Consider the following 21,732-nt stretch of genomic DNA (forward strand, 5'->3'; position numbering starts at 1 on the left):
GATGGTTTTAATGGACTTAGAATGAATTGGAGATTATGTTTAAGCTATATATCTACATAGATAATGAATTAGTGTGCTTAACTAAGGTGTATGGGTAAATTGAGGAAACTAGGGTTTTGAGGGTGAAAATGTGGACTTGGCTTATGAAATTGTTAAAGGAAATTCTAATGGTCAATTAGTGACCATTTGAGGAAATTTAACCATAATTTGGACTGAAAATTAGCATGGCAAAGTGAAAGACTATGCTGCCTAGGACAAGAAAGAATGGTGACTGAGATTCCAGTCCAATTAGACAGCCATAACTTTGGCTGTGTTGGTCCAATTGGTGTTTGGCCAATTGGACATGAAACTAGGCTTATAATGGCACATTTTTGCTGAAGAAACCATGCCCAAAAGACCAAAGCAAGAGGACCAAAAGTTGGCCCCAATCCGGATACCCTGCAACTGATTCTGCAGAATGAGCTGTTCATTTGGCCATAACTCACTGTAGATTTGGTCAATTGACCTGAAATTTTTACAGCAACAAGTTAAGACATATACAAACAACTTTCATGAAGAAACCTACCCCAAATTATGTACAGAACCTAACCCAAATGGCAGTCACAATCACTGTTCATGTTACTGTAGATTTGGTAACTCTGCAGTTTTGGCAATCCGGCCAGCTGTGGTTTTTGGACCATATCTGGAGCTACAAAACTCCAAATAGAGTGATTCAAAAAATAAATTCAACTAGATAAAATAAGGAACAACTTTCATGTTTACCATTTCCTCAAATTCCCACTGCAACAGGGCCCAATGGAACAGTAAATTTGGGTCACAAAAACTGAAAATCCTGCTCTCTAGGTTTTAGGTTTGGAAATGGATTTAGGGGTTAATTCCAACAAGTTTTAAATGCAAAATGTGGTATGTTGGGAGTGTCAAAACCAATATACCTATTTTCTATCCAAAAGTCAACATTTTTGTTGACCAATGGGGTGAATAGTGACACCAAAACTTGAAATTCACAAATTGAAGAATTTAAAAGTTTCAAATGCCCTAGTATACCTAACAAGATTGGTTTGGATAGTTTGGCATGCCAATAGGGTTCAGTTAGTAGTACTGCACATGGCAATATGCCATTCTGTGATTTTATGGCTTTTAGCCATTCTGACCATGTATTGAGATTTGGCCTTGCGCCTGATGTTATCACAGCTTGTTAGCTGTTCTGTTGCACACCGAGAGATGCATACGTGACCGATGGTGTGACGGCCCGAGGTACTTGATACCCAAAGTGCGGTTTACGTTTATCGATCCGATCATCTAGTGTAGGTTACTTGGGCAACCAAATGAATGAAAGTGGACAAAGTTAATGATATACAAATTCAAAACAAATAAAACATATACATTCACTACATATTTATTTTTTGTTATTTTATTATTGCACCACTAAGCATTATTGCTTAGCGCGTTGCTTTTGCCACGCGTAGGTACTGGAGATACTGATCGTGAGCCCAGTAGACCGCAGACTGGGTGAGTCCATCTTGCAGTTCTGCACAGTGTCCGTGTCACCTCACCACCTGCAGTGCATTGGTAGGGCACTAGGTGTCATTTTGTCATTTTGTAACTAAATTTTTATTTTCTCATTTGTAATTAAACTTGTGTAATGTATATTGATGTTCATGTAAATTATGAAAATTGTATTTGTCAATGGAAAAGTAAATATCTATTTGTGATTTATACTTGATTATAATATGTGATGGATGATTGAGAACTGAAATTGAGAAATGTTGTTGAGATCTTGATATTGAGATTTTGTTGATGAATTGAAGTTGAGATTGTTTGGAAATTATTTGGAAGTGTTTTTAACAGGTTCCGAAGAACTGTTTTCTCCATTTTTAGCCAGATTCATTTGATTTTTATAAAATTTCTGGAACCTCAAATAAATTATAATTTCAATAAATGAACTATATTTCATAAACTATATTCAAAATTATGACAAAAAATTGATTAAGGAAAAATAGAGTGTGCCGATACACCGTGTGGCATTGCTTACTCGGGTATACTGTACACGGGTAAGGGGTGTCACATTTAGTGGTATCAGAGCACGGTTTAGGCGTTTCTGGGCCTAGATTGAGTCCATACCATGCATTGCATTTGTAAGAGTCGAGGTGACACTAATGCAGATCTGTTTGTCTTTGTTAAATAGGATATGGACCCTTCATCTCAAAGAGCAGTCGAGGAGGAAGTGGAGAGTCATGCTCCACCTGTAGCAGCTGAGACTGGGGGCATGGGAGAACCTGCTCCGCCAGCTCAAGCAGAGCCTGCTCAGCCTCCACAGGCCATGTTCCAGCAAATGGCCGATTTCTTTAGACAAATGGTCGGAGTAATGCCAGCACCACCACCACCACCACCACCACCAGCTCCACAGCAGAAATCACACCTGGAAAGGCTACGAAAGTTTGGAGCAGTGGACTTTTTCGGCAAGAGAGAAGATGATTCTGTTGCAGCAGAGAATTGGTTGAACAGAACGGGCAGAGTTCTAAAACAACTCCACTGCACCCCAGAGCAAAACCTAGAGGTTGCCATATCTTTATTGCAAGATGATGCCTACGAATGGTGGGACACGGTATCCAGTGAAGTGCAGCCAGAAGCTATAACTTGGGACTTCTTTCTCTCAGAATTCAAGAAGAAATATGTGGGTACTGTATAATTGGAAGAGAGAAGAAGAGAGTTTATTAACCTGAGGCAGAGACAGCTGTCACTGGCCGTGTATGAGAAAGAATTCGTCCGATTAAGCCGCTATGGAAGGGAGATAGTCCCTAATGAAGCTGAAAGATGTAAGAGATTTGAAGAGGGACTAAATGACAACATAAAGATTCAGCTCACTGCCTTGGGAATCACAGAATTTAGCAAGTTAGTGGAAGCTACAATAAGGGTTGAAAAAGTGAGAATCAGTGAGCAAACCAGAAGGGATAGACAGCAGAAGAGGGGACTGTCGCCTAGCTCATCCCCTGCACTGGGAAGAAGTTCGAGAGGTCCATCCGCACGCAGTTCGGCCGCCTACAAGGTCGTGGTCGGTCTCGGGCCCAGCCACGATTCACCCCTAGGAGAGGTCACCCACACCATCAAGGCGCTCTCCAGGGATGGGGTTCAGGGGACCAGCCCCAACATCTTCTGCATGTCCGCATTGCCTGAAATGGCACAAGGGGGAATGTTGGAGAGTAACTGGTGCCTGCTTAAGATGTGGGTCGACAGAGCATCAGTTAAGGAACTGCCCACGTAGAACTACTACAGCTGCTCCAACACACGCATGCACTGCTCCCGCACTACGAGGGATAGAAAATTTGGCAAATCGAGGTCGTGGGACCATCACGAGGCTCGCATCCGAGCGGCCAGAAGGCGGATAATGCACCACCGCCAGAAATTATGCCCTGAGAGCTCAGGAGGAGCAAGATGCCCCGGACGTCATCAGGGGTACGTTCTCCCTCTACAATACACCTGTGCATGCATTGGTGGATCCAGGATCCACTCATTCATATATCTGCATCAACCTACCCGTAGAAAGGGGGATACTAGTAGGGGAGAGTGACCAAGACATTCTGGTCACTAATCCATTGGGCCACAGTGTGGTAGTGAACAAAGTGTACAAGGGTTGCCCGTTAAGGATTCAGGGGTATGAATTCTTGGCAGACCTAATCGAGTTGCCCTTCCACGAGTTTGACGTGATTTTGGGAATGGACTGGTTGTCACGTTATCAGGCAATAGTTGATTGCAAATTGAAGAGAATTTCTCTAAAAACTTGAGAGGGTAATGAGATCACAGTTGTGGGGGAAAGGAAAGATTTCTTGTCTAATGTCATATCAGCCACAGTTGCAAGAAGAATGATGAGAAAAGGCTGTGAAGCCTACCTAGCACATGTGATGGATACTAGGCAGGCTAAGCCAAACCTGAGTGATATACCCACAGTGAGAGACTTCCCAGAAGTATTTCCTGAAGAATTGCCTTGTTTGCCGCCAGAAAGGGAAGTTGAATTTGCTATTGAGACACTGCCGGCACAAAGACCCATTTCCATTGCTCCTTATAGGATGGCACCCACGGAATTGAGGGAGTTGAAAACTCAGTTGCAAGAGTTGCTTGATAAGGGGTTCATACGCCCCAGTATGTCACCATGGGGAGCTCCAGTGCTGTTTGTAAAGAAGAAGGATGGGACTTTGAGGCTTTGCATTAATTACCGGAAGTTGAATAAAGTGACTGTGAAGAACAAATATCTGTTGCCTAGAATTGATGATCTGTTTGACCAGTTGAAGGGAGCAGGAGTATTTTCTAAGATTGATCTCAGATCAGGGTATCATCAGTTGAGGGTGAAGGATGTAGATGTGCCAAAGACTGCATTCAGGACCCGATATGGGCATTATGAGTTTCTAGTGATGCCCTTTGGCCTAACAAATGCACCAGCAGCATTCATGGACCTTATGAACCGTATCTTCCATCCATACCTAGATTGGTTCTTAGTGGTTTTTATTGATGATATTTTGGTGTATTCCAAGACCAGGGAAGAACATGATGAGCATTTGAGGATTGTTCTGCAAACCCTGAAAGAAAAGAAGCTGTATGCTAAGTTGTCCAAGTGTGACTTCTGGTTAAATGAGATTGCATTCCTTGGACACATAGTGTCAGCCGATGGGATTAGGGTGGATCCCAAGAAAATAGAAGCAGTAATGGAATGGAAGCCTCCCAGGAATACAACCGAGGTCAGAAGCTTCTTGGGGCTAGCTGGGTATTACAGGAGATTTGTGAAGGGATTTTCCTTAATAGCTGCTCCAATGACCAAGTTGTTACACAAGAATGTCATATTTGACTGGAATGACAAGTGTCAGACCAGTTTTGAGAAGTTGAAGGCTATGTTGACAGAGGCACCAGTGTTAACACAGCCAGTGTCAGGAAAAGACTTTGTGGTCTACAGTGATGCCTCACATAATGGGCTAGGGTGTGTATTGATGCAAGAGGGAAAGGTGGTCGCTTATGCTTCCAGGCAGCTAAGGCCACATGAACAGAATTACCCTACCCATGATCTAGAGCTTGCAGCAATTATCTTCGCAATGAAGATATGGAGGCATTACTTGTATGGGGAAAAGTGCTACATTTACACGGACCACAAAAGCCTGAAATATTTGCCAACTCAGAGGGAGCTCAACCTTAGACAGAGGCGATGGATTGAGTTCCTGAAGGATTATGATTGTGTGATTGACTACCATCCTGGGAAGGCAAATGTAGTTGCTGATGCTTTGAGTAGAAAGTCCATCACAGCTTTGAGATCATTGAATGCCCGTCTATCTTTGATTCGAGATGGAGCTATTTTGGCTGAGTTGCAAGTGAGGCCAAACCTGCTACAGCAGATTTTAGATGGGCAAAAAGTAGATGAAAAGTTACTGGCTATTATGAGCAAAATCCCAGAGGGAAAAGCAGCTGACTATGAGGTGAAAGCAGATGGGTGTCTGCACTACAAAGGAAGACTGTGTGTACCAGATAATGGGGAATTGAAAGCCAGTATTCTAAAAGAGGCACACACCAGTGTATATGCTATGCACCCAGGAAGTACAAAGATGTATCATGATCTGAAGCTCCAGTATTGGTGGCCTAGTGTGAAGAAGGACATAGCTGACTATGTGACTAAATGCTTGACATGTTAGCAAGTCAAGGCAGAACATCAAGTTCCATCAGGTTTGCTACAGCCTATACGCATACCTGAATGGAAATGGGATCGGGTCACCATGGATTTTGTAAGTGGTCTACCTCTCACTCGGAAGAAACATGATGCAGCATGGGTGATAGTTGATAGATTGACGAAGTCAGCACACTTTCTCGCCGATTAGACTGACTACTCACTGGAGAAGTTAGCAGAATTATATATCAGTGAGATAGTTAGACTGCATGGAATTCCACTTTCCATCATATCTGATCGAGACCCAAGGTTCACATCGAGATTTTGGAAGAAGTTCCATGAATCCTTGGGTACACAACTCCACTTCAGCATAGCTTTCCATCCTCAGACGGATGGGCAATCAGAAAGAGTAATCCAGGTAAACAATTGAAACCAATTAGATAAATACACATATTGAACTGAAATGACAATAATAACATGAAATATATGTTAGGTCCTTGAGGATATGCTGAGGAGTTGTGTCATTGAGTTTGAGGGAAGTTGGGATAGGTACCTCCCACTGGCAGAATTTGCATATAACAATAGCTACCAAGCTAGCATCCAAATGGCCCCATATGAAGCACTGCATGGGAGAAAATGTAGAACTCCAGTGTGCTGGACTGAATTGGGCAAAGGCAAACTGGTAGGGCCAGACCTGGTGAAACAAACTGAGGAGAAAGTGAAACTAATCAAAGCCAATTTGAAGGTTGCCTCAGATAGACAGAAATCCTATGACGACTTGAAGAGAAAAGAAATAGAATACACAGTTGGCGACAAAGTGTTCCTCAAGGTGTCACCGTGGAAAAAGGTATTAAGGTTTGGAAGGAAAGGTAAGTTGAGCCCTAGGTTTATTGGCCCATATGAAGTCATTGAATGTGTGGGACCAGTAGTCTACAGGCTAGCTTTACCACCAGAGCTGGACAAGATCCACAATGTGTTCCACGTGTCCATGCTTAGAAGATACCGCTCAGATCCTTCACATGTCATCTCCAGGGAAGAAATTGAAATACAACCGGATTTGACATATGAAAAAGAACCTCTACAGATCCTGGCTTGGGAAGTGAAAGAGTTGAGAAATAAGCAAATTCCACTAGTGAAAGTGCTATGGAGGCACCACAACACCGAGGAGGCAACTTGGGAAAGTGAAGAGATGATGAGGCAACAATTCCCTCAACTGTTTGCATCAGGTAAATTTCGAGGACGAAATTTAAATTAGAAGGGAAGAGTTGTAACACCCTCCCGGTAGCAACTCCGTACATTCTACTGTTTCGGTGACCAGTGTCGGTCCGGACAGCTAGAACGTCCGGAAAAATATTTAAACTTAAGTGAGGGACCATAATCAACTCAAATATTAATAAGAAAAATTTAGTAAAAAAATTTAGAAATAAAATACCACCGAGTTAAATGAGCCGGTGCCCTAGCGATGGGTAACCCAGAGGGAAGTTGCGGTTCTCGCAACTAGGAGCCCTAGACCCAGGGGAAAAATCATAAAATAATTTTTGGAACTCCAGAGAAGGGTTATTGAGGTTCCCATGGCATTAGAATGCCAAGGAAATACCTAGAAAAATTTTTCAATCGGTACAGACAATTTTGACCCGTTAAGCCAAACGGAGGGCATTTTGGTCATTTCGCCTTCAGAGATGATTTTTGGCCGACTTGTCCAGTTGAGTAAATAATTATTATGACATAAAATATGAATTAATGTTGATGAAAAACTAATTTAAAGTTAGTAGAAAAGAAAAGAAAAGAAATTGAATGAAAACTTGAATTATGACATCATAATGATGTCATCAAAAAGGCCTCCACCAATCACACTTTAACAAGCACTCTTAAACCACTTAAAAAGGAAAGAAATGAGTTAAAAATTAAACAAATTTTATGCTCTTCTTCTCCAAATTTCGTAGCCCTCTCCCTCACCTCTCTCAACCTCCATGAAAGCCTCCTTGTAAGCTTGATTTCTCCCTTCATCCCACCATAAAACCCCATCTTCCTTTCACAAAAATTGGTCATCACAATTTGTGCAATACTTGGGCAGCAAAAAGAAGTGAAAATAAAGAAGTTTTTTTCAAGCTTGGATTGGCATACAACAAGGTTAGTGCACATATATACTTAAATCTCCTTTATTCCATGTTAAAGCCTTAAAGTGAGTAAGAATTTGTAACTTAAATGAATGAAATTTATGTTTATGCATGCCTTGAATTTCTGCAGCCCTAAGGAAGGAACAATGATGGAGTGCTTTTGATGGTTTTGATGGACTTAGAATGAATTGGAGATTATGTTTAAGCTATATATCTACATAGATAATGAATTAGTGTGCTTAACTAAGGTGTATGGGTAAATTGAAATGGAAACTAGGGTTTTGAGGGTGAAAATGTGGACTTGGCTTATGAAATTGTTAAAGGACATTCTAATGGTCAATTAGTGACCATTTGAGGAAATTTAACCATAATTTGGACTGAAAATTAGCATGGCAAAGTGAATGACTATGCTGCCTAGGGACAGCAGCAATGGTGACTGAGATTCCAGTCCAATTAGACAGCCATAACTTTGGCTGTGTTGGTCCAATTGGTGTTTGGCCAATTGGACATGAAACTAGGCTTATAATGGCACATTTTTGCTGAAGAAACCATGCCCAAAAGACCAAAGCAAGAGGACCAAAAGTTGGCCCCAATCCGGATACCCTGCAACTGATTCTGCAGAATGACCAAATGAACAGTAACTGTTCATTTGGCCATAACTCACTGTAGATTTGGTCAATTGACCTGAAATTTTTACAGAAATAAGTTAAGACATATACAAACAACTTTCATGAAGAAACCTACCCCAAATTATGTCCAGAACCTAACCCAAATGGCAGTCACAGTCACTATTCATGTTACTGTAGATTTGGTAACTCTGCAGTTTTGGCAATCCGGCCAGCTGTGGTTTTTGGATCATATCTGGAGCTACAAAACTCCAAATGGAGTAATTCAAAAAAATAAATTCAACTAGACAAAATAAGGAACAACTTTCATGTTTACCATTTCCTCAAATTCCCACTGCAACAGGGCCCAATGGAACAGTAAATTTGGGTCACAAAAACTGAAAATTCTGCTCTCTAGGTTTTAGGTTTGGAAATGGATTTAGGGGTTAATTCCAACAAGTTTTAAATGCAAAATGTGGTATGTTGGGAGTGTCAAAACCAATATACCTATTTTCTATCCAAAAGTCAACATTTTTGTTGACCAATGGGGTGAATAGTGACACCAAGACTTGAAATTCACAAATTGAAGAATTTAAAAGTTTCAAATGCCCTAGTATACCTAACAAGATTGGTTTGGATAGTTTGGCATGCCAATAGGGTTCAGTTAGCAGTACTGCACATGGCAATATGCCATTCTGTGATTTTATGGCTTTTAGCCATTCTGACCTTGTATTGAGATTTGGCCTTGTGCCTGATGTTATCACAGCTTGTTAGCTGTTCTGTTGCACACCGAGAGATGCATACATGACCGATGGTGTGACGGCCCGAGGTACTTGATACCCAGTGTCAGTTTACCCATTTATCCAGTCCAGTCATCTAGTGTAGGTTACTTGGGCAACCAAATGAATGAAAGTGGACAAAGTTAATGATATACAAATTCAATACAAATAAAACATATACATTCACTACATATTTATTTTATGCTATTTTCTTTTATTTTATTATTGCACCACTAAGCATTATTGCTTAGCGCGTTGCTTTTGCCACGCGTAGGTACTGGAGATACTGATCGTGAGCCCAGTAGACCGCAGACTGGGTGAGTCCATCCTGTAGTTCTGCACAGTGTCCGTGTCACCTCACCACCTGCAGTGCATTGGTAGGGCACTAGGTGTCATTTTGTCATTTTGTAACTAAATTTTTATTTTCTCATATGTAATTAAACTTGTGTAATGTATATTGATGTTCATGTAAATTATTAAAATTGTATTTGTCAATGGAAAAGTAAATATCTATTTGTGATTTATACTTGATTATAATATGTGATGGATGATTGAGAACTGAAATTGAGAAATGTTGTTGAGATCTTGATATTGAGATTTTGTTGATGAATTGAAGTTGAGATTGTTTGGAAATTATTTGGAAGTGTTTTTAACAGGTTCCAAAGAACTGTTTTCTCCATTTTTAGCCGGTATTTTACCGGATTTTTTATAAAATTTCCGGAACCTCAAATAAATTATAATTTCAATAAATGAACTATATTTCATAAACTATATTCAAAATTATGACAAAAAAATTGATTAAGGAAAAATAGAGTGTGCCGATACACCGTGTGGCATTGCTTACTCGGGTATACTGTACACGGGTAAGGGTTGTCACATCTCCATTCTACCTATGGGACAAAACCATGAGGCTTATGGCCAAAGCGGACAATTTCTCTAGTGGTTGGAGCCCGATCGTTACAATTGGTATCAGAGCACGGTTTAAGTGTTTCTGGGTCTAAATAGAGTCCATAGCATGCATTGCATTTGTAAGAGTCGAGGTGATACTAATGCAGATCTGTTTGTCTTTGTTATTTTGAATAGGATATGGACCCTACATCACAGAGGGCAATTGAGGAGGAAGTGGAAAGTCATGATCCACCTGCAGCAGCTGAGACTGGAGGTAGGGGAGAACCTGCTCCGCTAGCTCCAGCAGAGCCTGCTCAGCCTCCACAGGCCAAATTTCAACAAATGGCCGAGTTCTTCATACAAATGGCTGGAGTAATGCCACCACCACCACCACCTCCACAGCAGAAATCACATCTGAAAAGACTGAGAAAATTTGGAGTAATGAATTTCTTTGGCAAGAGAGAAGATGATTCTGTTACAGCTGAAAACTGGTTGAATAGAACAGGAAGGGTTTTAAAGCAGCTCCATTGCACTCCAGAGCAAAACTTAGAAGCTGCTGTATCTCTGTTGCAAAATGATGCCTACCAATGGTAGGATACATTGTCTAGTGAAGTGCAGCCAGAAGTAATAACTTAGGACTTCTTCCTCTCAGAATTTAAGAAGAAATATGTAGGTAGTGTATACCTAGAAGAGAGAAGAAGAGAGTTCATTAATTTGAGGCAAAGACAGCTATCAGTAGCGGAGTATGAGAAGGAGTTTGTCAGACTGAGCCACTATGGAAGGGAGATAGTCCCTAATGAAGGCAAAAGGTGTAAGAGATTTGAAGAGGGATTACATGATAAGTCCCTAATGAAGCCGAAAGGTGTAAAAGATTTGAAAAGGGATTAAATGATAATATAAAGATCATGATCACTGCCTTAGGAATCATAGACTTTACCAAGTTAGTGGAAGCTGTAATAAAAGTTGAAAAAGTTAGAATAAGTGAGTAGACTAGAAGGGAAAGACAGCAGAAGAGGGGCCCGGGTCAGTCTAGCTCATCTCCTGCACCAAAAAAGAAGTTCAAAGGTCTGCCTGCACAGAGTTTAGGTTTGTCACACGCTACTCCCCCGTTAGATGTAACATGATCCTGTAGTACACCTAATGAATTACCGTACTTCGCCTACCGATAACCCATTAGATATACTACAATGGATTTTAAAAACAATTTTTGTGAAATTTAAATCATCGATTAAAATCTAGTGTTATAAATTTTTTTTCAAAATTTTGGTAAAGTGCTAGCTGTATTTTGAGAAAATAGTTTTTCAATCCTGCAAAAGAAAATGCTCCCAATATGTTTTCTCAAATATAACTTCAATAACTTCATTTCAATTCACAATTCAATTCTCAATAAACAATCAATTCATTTTCAAACTAATCTCATCATAAAGAAACATTTCATTGATTATAAGACTCAAAATTTATAATACAAAACTATTCAAGTAAATGAAATCTCAAATTTATATTTACAATAATTTACATTTAATTACATACCAAAATGTTTTACAAGAGTTTTTATACAACTACTCAAATAATTTACATACATATTATTACATGCATACATCAAAACCTATGTACATGGGTATATCTATGATATGCCTGGAGCTAATCTGAATGTGTCTTCAAAGAAACTTACTCACTGCTCTATGCTCTTCTTACCTGCGACAGCATACAAAGCTATCGCTGAGTGGTGAACTTAGTGGTGCACAACTATAATTTAAAACATAGTACAATATACATTGACAAAATTTATAGTAAATAATTTGGAAATCTGAATACTCATCAAATTTCAAAACTCAAAATATTCATTGCCATTAATGTAAATCATTTGTATAAAATGACTTTGATCATGAAATTCAATTTATCAAATCATGACTAACCATTTAAGGTAGTTCCAACAAAATCAATTATACATAAATCATAACTGAAATCACAATTCTTTACTGTTTAAAAACCTTCTGTCTAAAAAACCATTATGTATCTCAAAAATCATGCTGTATCTCAAAAATCATGCTGTATCTCAAAAATCATTCTTTATCTCAAAAATCATTCTTTATCTCACTAACTATGCAAGACTAATCCGAAAGGGCCATATTCGATGTGATTCTAACTCCCTATGGTCGGGGAGGTCGAATCATCGTGCACAGTACACATCACAATAATGAATCTTCCGCAAGGGCCATAACGATAAAATAAACTTAGATCTAACCTCAAATCAGAGGAAAATCTAAGCCTGTGCACGTACCATGGTAATCAAAACACAACTAACTCCATTGTCTTCTCAGCAAATGAGAGAGACGGGTAATAACCTAGTCAAGCATCTATAGTGAGATATAAAACAATATCACAATCCTTTTAGTGAGCATAAATCACAATATAATTCGATTCAAAGTCAATTCCAATATCCAATAATTTTTATGCTCATCACAATTCAAATCATAAATTTGCATTTTTCCATGAAAGTTACCATCACAATTCAAAACATGTTCTATCACAATTTTCCAAAACATAATTTATTCAATCCATAACAATGCTTAATACTTGTGGAAATACCATTTTACAAGCTAAATTCATACATACTATAACAATTTCAATAATCATTGAATTAAATCCAATGCCTGTTAAACATAATACATAAGAAAAATATGTCATTTAATCATATGAAATATTCAAAACAAAATCAGTTAAAAACTAGTTGTGCACAAACCTCTGATAACTATCTCTTAGCTCTGACTTAGTGTTTCCTTCCCCTTTCTTGAGTCTTTGCTAACTGAGAAACACAATTTGAAGTGTTTCAGTACTCATTTAAACTGTCTCTAACGATAATGCTTGATAATTAACTTATTGAATTCTATTATTTCCTTGGTCAACCTAAGATGTCAACCCTCGATGCAGTCTAGGTGAATTAGGTTTTAATGTTACCAATATGTCACATTTACTAATCTTTTAGGGTTGGTACATGTTACCAAATTCATTTCCATATATCTTGCATTTTCTTGCAATTTGCTGGATTTCGGGATACTAGTTTGACCTAGTTGGACGACCTAGTTTCCTCGGTTTTCGGGTTTCAGTCAAAACTATAAACTTGTAGATCTATGTCTTATTGCACGTGGGAAAACATTTCAGGTCATTCTGAGTTATGTAGACCAAGTTATGGTCATTTTATTATTGCTGGTCAAAATGCATCAAAATTGGTCACTTTAGGTCATTTTAGGTTCGGCCAGTTTTTGGACCCGAACTTGTGCAAGCTGTTTGACTTGGTTATGGTCATTTCTGGGCTTTGGTGTCTTCATAAGACTTGTAGATATATGTCTTAACTATTCATGGTCAAAATTTAAGGTCAATTGGACCTATTTTGAGTGAGTTATGGCCTAAACACTAACTGCTGCTCAAATGGTCAATTTTCAGGCCTTAATTGCACTAATCCGGATTTGGTCACTTTTCAAGTTACCTTACAAGCAGAATTTTGGTAAACTTTCTTCATGAAAGTTGGCACATTTTGTGCCTAGTTTCACCTCCAATTGGTCTCATACCAATTGGAGCCACACTCTTAAGGTTCTAGGCCCAAAACACAAACTGCCCTATTGCATTTTGTTCATACTCATCAAAGATGATCTTTTAACACCTACCAAACTCCACATTCATGTCAACTTTGGTTTGTACCATAACCTAAACATATTTTACCACATATTGTTGATTATTTTGGCAGCTTACAATCACATTCAACATACACCATAAAGTACAAAATTTGTCAAACTCAATTACAACAATTTAATCACCTATTCATGCTCATTTACATGTCCAACCTCACACCATCATACATATACCCAAGCTACCATAACAACTATCACAATTCAAAATTAATATTCCATAAACCAAACATGAAATAACATCCTTATGGTTCACCAAACCAAGCTGCCGATTCATGCATTACACTCCATTAATTTCCAAGCTTCCAATTTCAAATACACATTCACATATACTAAGTACACATCACCCAAATTAATTCCTACACACATAAACATTTAATCAACCTTTTAATCTACCATTTAAAAGCAAGAATAAACTATCCTCAAGGAGTTTCCATGGCTGCCAAAAATACACCTCTCCCTTTAAACATCAAACCTCAAAAATCTCTCTATAATTCAAGTACCCATAACATTCCTACCAACTTTAATGAAGCAATAACCCAAAAATACAAACTTACCACTTTGGAAATTCTTCAAAACCTCTCCAAAACTTGGTTTTCTTGTTGCCTATCTACTGCCCATGGTGTGAGGATTAACTTTAATGAAGGAAAGTGCATGGAAAGTGGCTTAGATCAAGCTTGCATGAAGCTTCAACCCATGCGTCCATGGAGGAATTCCATTCTTGGTTTCGGCTGCCCTTTGGAAAGGTTGAAGAAGATGAAAATATTCTGCCCAAATGAAGTTTTAGTGGTCTACTTAAGTGAGTTAGTGGAGCACTATGTGAAGGTTAATTGTTTTTTTATTCTAAAGTTTCATTTTCCCACATTTAACTCCCCATTTTTGCTATTTACATTAGGTACCACTAATTTAGTTTTTCATGACATTTTCCAAGTGTAATATTATTTATTTTTAATGGACATTTAGGTCAAAAGACAACTCGGGATGTCAAATGACCACAATGCCCCTGTTCAGGTTGCATTCCTGATTTTTTGATAATACCGGGTTTTGTCCGTTTTACGATTTCTCACTTTTCTTTGTACTAATTAATTAATTTTTCTTTGATATTTCTAATGGTATTTGTACTTCAATAGGTGTCTATTATTTAAGTCCTAAAAATATTTTTCAGAGTTCCCCACGGCCCAGGGCTAGTCAACGGTCCACGCCGCGACTTCCCGGTGCGGTCACCCATCGCTAGGGTTCTCGGCTCACTTAACTTGGTTACATTTCTTTGCTATTATTTTTCTTTTTTTTTCTTGTATTTTCTTTTCTTGTATTTTCTTTTCTTGTATTTCATCATTTTATGTCTCCTCACTCATATTGAAGTATAGTTCTAGGCATTCTAGCTGTCCGGACAACACTGGTCACCGGAATAGTAGAATGCACTACCGAACATAGGGGTGTTACAAGGTTAACCACAAGGTCAGGGTCAGTCCCAGGGGCCCAGGCCACAGTTCACACCTAGGAGAGGTCAGTCCACACCATCAGTGGGCAGCTCTCCAGGGACGGGGTTCAGGAGACCAGCCCCAGCATCTTCTGCATGTCCACATTACCTAAAGTGGCATAAGGGGGAGTGTTTGAGAGTGACTAGTGCCTGCTTAAGGTGTGGGTCGACAGAGCATCAGTTGAGGAACTTTCCACGCAGAACTGCTACAGCTGCTCCAACACAAATAGACAAACCTGCTCCTACACCACAAAGGGGTAGGAAATCTGGAAAATCTGAGGTAGTGCGACCATCACAGAGACCTGCATCTGAGCCAACAGAGAGGCCTGAGGTCAGAGCACCTGCCATAGCCTATGCCATAAGAGCTCAGGAGGAGCAAGATGCCCCGGACATCATCAGGGGTACATTCTCCCTCTACAATACATCTGTGTATGCATTGGTGGATTCAGGATCCACTCATTCATACATTTGCATCAACCTACCCGTAGAAAGTGCGATATTAGTAGGGGAGAGTGACCAAGACATTTTGGTCACTAATCCATTGGGCCACAGTGTAGTGATGAACAAAGTGTACAAGAGTTGCCCATTAAGGATTCAGGGGTATGAATTCTTGGCAGACCTAATTGAGTTACCTTTTCATGAGTTTGACGTGATTTTGGGAATGGACTGGTTATCATGTCATCAGGCAATGGTTGATTGTAAACTAAAGAGAATTTCTTTAAAAACTCCTGAGGGTAATGAGATTACAGTTGTGGGGGAAAGGACAGATTTCTTGTCCAATGTCATCTCAGCCACAATTGTAAAGAAACTAATGAGAAAAGGCTGTGAAGCCTACCTAGCATATGTGGTGGATACTAGGCAAGCTAAGCTAGATCAATGTAACATGCCCACAGTAAGAGACTTCCCAGATGTGTTCCCTGAAGAATTGCCTGCCTTGCCACCAGAAAGGGAAGTTAAATCTGCTATTGAGATACTATCGGGTACAGCACCAATCTCTATTGTTCCTTATAGGATGGCACCCACAGAATTGAAGGAACTGAAAATCCAGTTACAGAAGTTACTGGATAAGGGGTTCATATGCCCCAGTGTGTCACCATGGAGAGCTCCAGTGCTGTTTGTAAAGAAGAAGGATGGGACTTTGAGGTTATGTATCGATTACCGACAGTTGAATAAAGTGATAGTGAAGAATAAATATCCGTTGCCTAGAATTGACGATCTGTTTGATCAGTTCAAGGGAGTAGGAGTATTTTCCAAAATTAATCTCAGATCAGAGTATCATCAGTTGAGGGTGAATGATGCAAATGTGCCAAAGACTGCATTCAGGACCCGGTATGGGCATTATGAGTTCCTGGTGATGCCCTTTGGCCTAACAAATGCACCAGCAGCATTCATGGACCTTATGAACTGTATCTTCCATCCATGTAACATCCTCATTTAGCTAGTCCGTACATTATACTTTTCCAATGATCAGTGTTGGTCCGGACAGCTAGAACGTTTAGAAAAATATTTAAAATAAAGTGAAGAACCAAAAAATTAACTCAAATAATTAATAAGAAAAAAATTTAGGAAAAATTATAAAATAATTTTTGGGACTCTAGAGAAGGGTCATTGAGGTTCTTATGGCATTAGAATGCCAAGAAAATGCTTAGAAAAAATTTTCAATTGGTACAGACAATTTTGGCCCGTTAAGCTAAACGGAGGGCATTTTGGTCATTTCATCTTCAGAGATGATTTTTGGGCCAATTTGTCCAGTTAAATAAATAATTTATATAACATAAAATATGATTAAATGTTGTTAAAAATTTAATTGAAATTAATTGGACAAGAAAAGGATGGAAAAATGAAAGAAATTGAAATTATGACATTATAAGGATGTCATTAAAAGTCTCCAACCCAATCAAGAATTGACACATTTCACCAAGGTATTTAAAAAGACTTAAGTGGCAGAAAAAGAAAGAAAAAGAAGTCCAAAAATTCGTGAACCCTCTCTCCTTCTTCTGCATGCCATCCCCTTTGCCCTTCATAACCAAAGCTTTACCAAGCTTGATTTCTTGGGTTTCCATTCATTAAAACTTAAACTTCTCAACACAAAAACTTGCTCTTACACTTGGTGATTCTTTTGGGAGAACAAAGAAGAGGAAAACAGGAGCTTTAGCAAGTGAGAAAATCTCACTTCTTTGAGGTTAGTGACCTAACCCTAAATTTTTACTTTGAATACATGTTTAGGGACTTGAATAAGTGTGAATTGCAAAGAAAAATTATTGAATACCATTTGGATGGAAACCCTAGATTTTGTGCAGCCATGGTTAGGGTTTGATTGGGTTGAGTTTAATGAAGTTAAAAGACTATTATGGCTGCCCACAACATGTATTTACTAAGTGGATTGATGAAATGCAAGTTAAATGCATGATTTGAGATGTTAGGGTTAGGGTTTGGATATAAAGATGGGATTTTGACCATGTGATGATAAAAATAGATTTTAATGGTCAATTAGTGACCATTTAGTTCTGTTTAAATAGTAAATGAAGTGTGTTGAGTGATGGGATTGGGTTTGGTGTGGCTGCCATGAAAGTGACCTGCAGAATGGAGTGACCTGTAGAATTAGACTTGAGTCCAGCAAGTTTGGGCAGCCATAACTTGAATTGTAGAGGTTCAATTGGTGCAAGGCTAATTGAACATGAAACTAGACACATAATGGCACAACTTTGGTGACGAAACCATGCCCATAAAACCAAACCAAGTGGACCAAAAGCTTGCCCTAATCCGGGTGAACTGCAGTCTATTTTTGCAGAATGACCAAATGAACAGTGATTGTTCATTTGGCCATGACTCAGTGTAGAATGGTCCAATTGACATGAAATTTTACCAGCAATAAGCTGAGATATAGACCAACAACTTTCATGAAGAAACCTACCCCAAATTATGACCAGAACCTATCCAACAAGTGAGTTGTAGTCACTGTTCACTGCACTGTAGATGTGGTCAGCCCAGAAAAATTTCAATCCAGCCAGTTGTGGTTTTTAGACCATAACTTGAGCTACAAAACTCCAAATGGAGTGATTCAAAAAAGGAAATTTAACTAGACAAAATAAGGAACAACTTTCATGTTGATTATTTTGCCAAATTCCCACTACAAAAATGACTAATGGAACAGTAAAAATAAGGTATAAAAACTAAAAATTCTGCTCAATTAACTTTAAACATAAAAATGGTATTGGCAACCAATACCAACAAATTTTGAATGAAAAATGTGGTATGTTGGGAGTATTAAAACCAATGTACCTATTCTCTATGCAAAAGTCAACATTTTGGTTGACTAATGAAGTGAATAGTAACACCAAAACTTGAAATTCAAAAATTGTAAAACTTAAAAATGTAATATGCCCTAGTATACCTAGCAAGATTGGTTTGGATAGCTTGGCATGCCAATAGGGTTACATTAGCGATCTTGCATATGGCTTCATGCCATTACGTGTTTCATGGCTTTCCCATACCATTACGTGAAATAATAGCCTTTGGCTATGTTATTTGAGTTGATATGCTTGGGTTTGACCACGATAATTATTACGACTTATTAGGCATTACATTTGCACAAGGAGACACAATGTGACCGATGGTGTGATGGTCCGAGGTACTTAGTACCCAGTGCCGGTTTACCCATTTATCCAGTCCAGTTAACTAGTATGGGTTACTCGGGCAATGATAATAAACCTTACAAAAATTTAAATGGATAATACTGCAATTAATGCAAAAATTAAGTCTACTCAAAACTGTAAACATACATTCTGCATATTTATTTTTTATTTTATTTTATTTTATTTTATATTATTACCACTAAGCAGAATTGCTTAGCGCGTCGCTTTTGCCACGCAGTCTTTGGAGACCTAGCTGGGAGCCAGCAGACATCGACGGGTGAGCCTTGAGTGCATCCGGTGCTGAGTCACCTCACATCTGCACTGCATATGGTAGGACATTAGGACTCTAGGTGGCCCTTTTGTATTTTACATTTTGTATTAGTTTGGATTGTAACTGTCAACTCCTGTAATTATGTATTAATGTAAATATATGAAATTTCATATTATTGAGACTTTCTGCATTTTGTATGTTGATAAATGAAATGTTGAGAATGATTTGTGAATATGCTTCTAGTGATGAAGTGAACAGAAAAGTTTTGAAAATAGTATTGTGATTTGAGATTGAAATTTTGAGATTGACTTGAATGTGTATAATGGAGTTTGGATTCGGGAATTATTTTGGAAGTGTTTTTAAACAGGTTCAGAAGAACTGTTTTTCCAATTTACAACCGGCACTCTACCGAATTTTCTATAAAATTTGCAAATAAATTCAGATTTAGCAAAATTGAAAATAAATGAATTTTAAAGGGATAAATTGTAATAGAAACATAAATTGGTGCTCCGGCATACTGAGTGACATAACTTGCTCGGCTACACTGTAGACGGGTAAGGGGTGTCACAATCCATACCTAGATCAGTTCGTAGTGGTCTTTATTGATGATATTTTGGTGTATTCCAAGACCAGGGAAGAACATGATAAGCATTTGAGGATTATTCTGTAAACCCTGAGAGAAAAGAAGCTGTATGCTAAGTTGTCCAAGTGTGACTTTTAGTTGAATAAGATTGCATTCCTTGGACACATAGTGTCAGCTGATGGGATTAGAGTGGATCCCAAGAAAATAGAAGCAGTGATGGAATGGATGTCACACCCAACCCCTCCGTAAGATGTAACATGATCGCGTAGTACATCTAATGAATTACCGTACTTCTCCTACCGGTAACCCATTAAATATACTACAAGGGATTTTAAAACAATTTTCGTTCATTTTTAAATTGGTGGATAAATTTTTTTTTTTCAAATATTAAAAACCTTTATTTAAAGTCCAAACCTAAATCAAATTTTTTAGATATTTAAAATCTCTGCAATTTTTATAAAAATTTCGGCAGAGTGTCGTCTATATTTGGGAAAAACAGTTCTTCAAAACCTGTGAAAAACACTTCCAGATAATTTCATTTCACAGCCTCAATCTCCAATAATATCCCAAAAACAATATAGTCAACGACAATTTAAATCAAAATTCACTTTTCAAAATATTGTTAAAATAATTCCATTAATAAACTTGGCATTAAAATTAATTTTACATACATAATCTTAATATACAGAAAGAAGATCTAAAATAATATTATTACAATTTTATCTGCACAACTGCTCAAACTACAGAGATACATATGCATACTATCATATTTACATTAAACTAAACTACCAGGGTATAGACAAATACCCGTACAAAAATTCTTCAACTGTGCTCCTCTTTGACTGTAGCAGCTCACTCTACTGCTATGTCCTTTTCTCTATCTGCGACAGCAAGTTAAAGCTATCGCTGAGTATAAAAATACTCACTGGTGCACAATAAAGTATAAAATGCATAATATAAAACATTTATGAACAATTTATAATTCAAAAATCTCATAATCGCATTTCCCAATTTTTTTTTTAAATGACTTTTATAACAAATCATAATTTTCAAGCTTAATATAACACAATATTGATCAAACAATTTAATAAACATAGTGTTGCCAATAAATAACACAACTTAGGCCATGATACAAAATTTCCAAACATGCCGTGTTGTGCACCACGACAAGGAAAACTCACCCTACTAATATCAAAATCAATGAGGGAGGTGGCTAGCTAGCTAATGAGTACTCATCCAAACTCACCTCTTGATTGGGAAGCCAAAGAGGGAGGAATATAGTCAAACTCACCCCAAAAATGGAGGAGGAACATAATAAGGGACTGCCATGCCAAGTGTGAATCAAAACAATTTAAAACTATGATGTTCAATTATAATTGATACAACAATTAAACAAACTTCATTTCGAATCTCCATTTCTAAAGTAGGCAACACACAAATAAAATTTCCAAGGCCATAACCAAATTCAAAACCATATTGTTCAAATATTTCATACAAATCAATAAATAATTTTCATTCCAAAATTCCATTGTAAAATAGGCAACACAACATTCTCAAAATTCATAATGAATAAAACACATTCACAATGTATAACAAATCAATTTTCATTGTGAAAACTATAAGTTAAAAATTTTTATGCACAAACCTGGACTTAGTCGTCTCTAGGCCTTCCGGTTCTTTTTCAGCTGAAACACAAAATTTATAGTGTTTCAGTATCTTATCTCACAATAATTCCAATAATTAATTTATATATGTTCAATTCTAGCTCCAATATGCTTAAACTTACATTCTTGAAAATTTTCATGTTGAGGTTATTATTCATGGTACTATTCAAATCAAAATATTGACTTTCTTATGCTTAATAGGTATGGAAAATCTAATTATACCCACATACCACATTTTGGTTACCTAACTTGTTGGTTTTGGTCATTTTCTCAAAACTTAAGTCTTTTAGGCAAAATTTCAAAATTTCAGTTTTGGTGTCCTATGTTGCACTGTTCCATTGATCATGTTGCTGTTAGAATTTGGCCAAGTTTTCTCCATAGAA

Source organism: Hevea brasiliensis, chromosome 8, assembly GCF_030052815.1.
Source record: "Hevea brasiliensis isolate MT/VB/25A 57/8 chromosome 8, ASM3005281v1, whole genome shotgun sequence".
Taxonomy (NCBI): domain Eukaryota; kingdom Viridiplantae; phylum Streptophyta; class Magnoliopsida; order Malpighiales; family Euphorbiaceae; genus Hevea; species Hevea brasiliensis.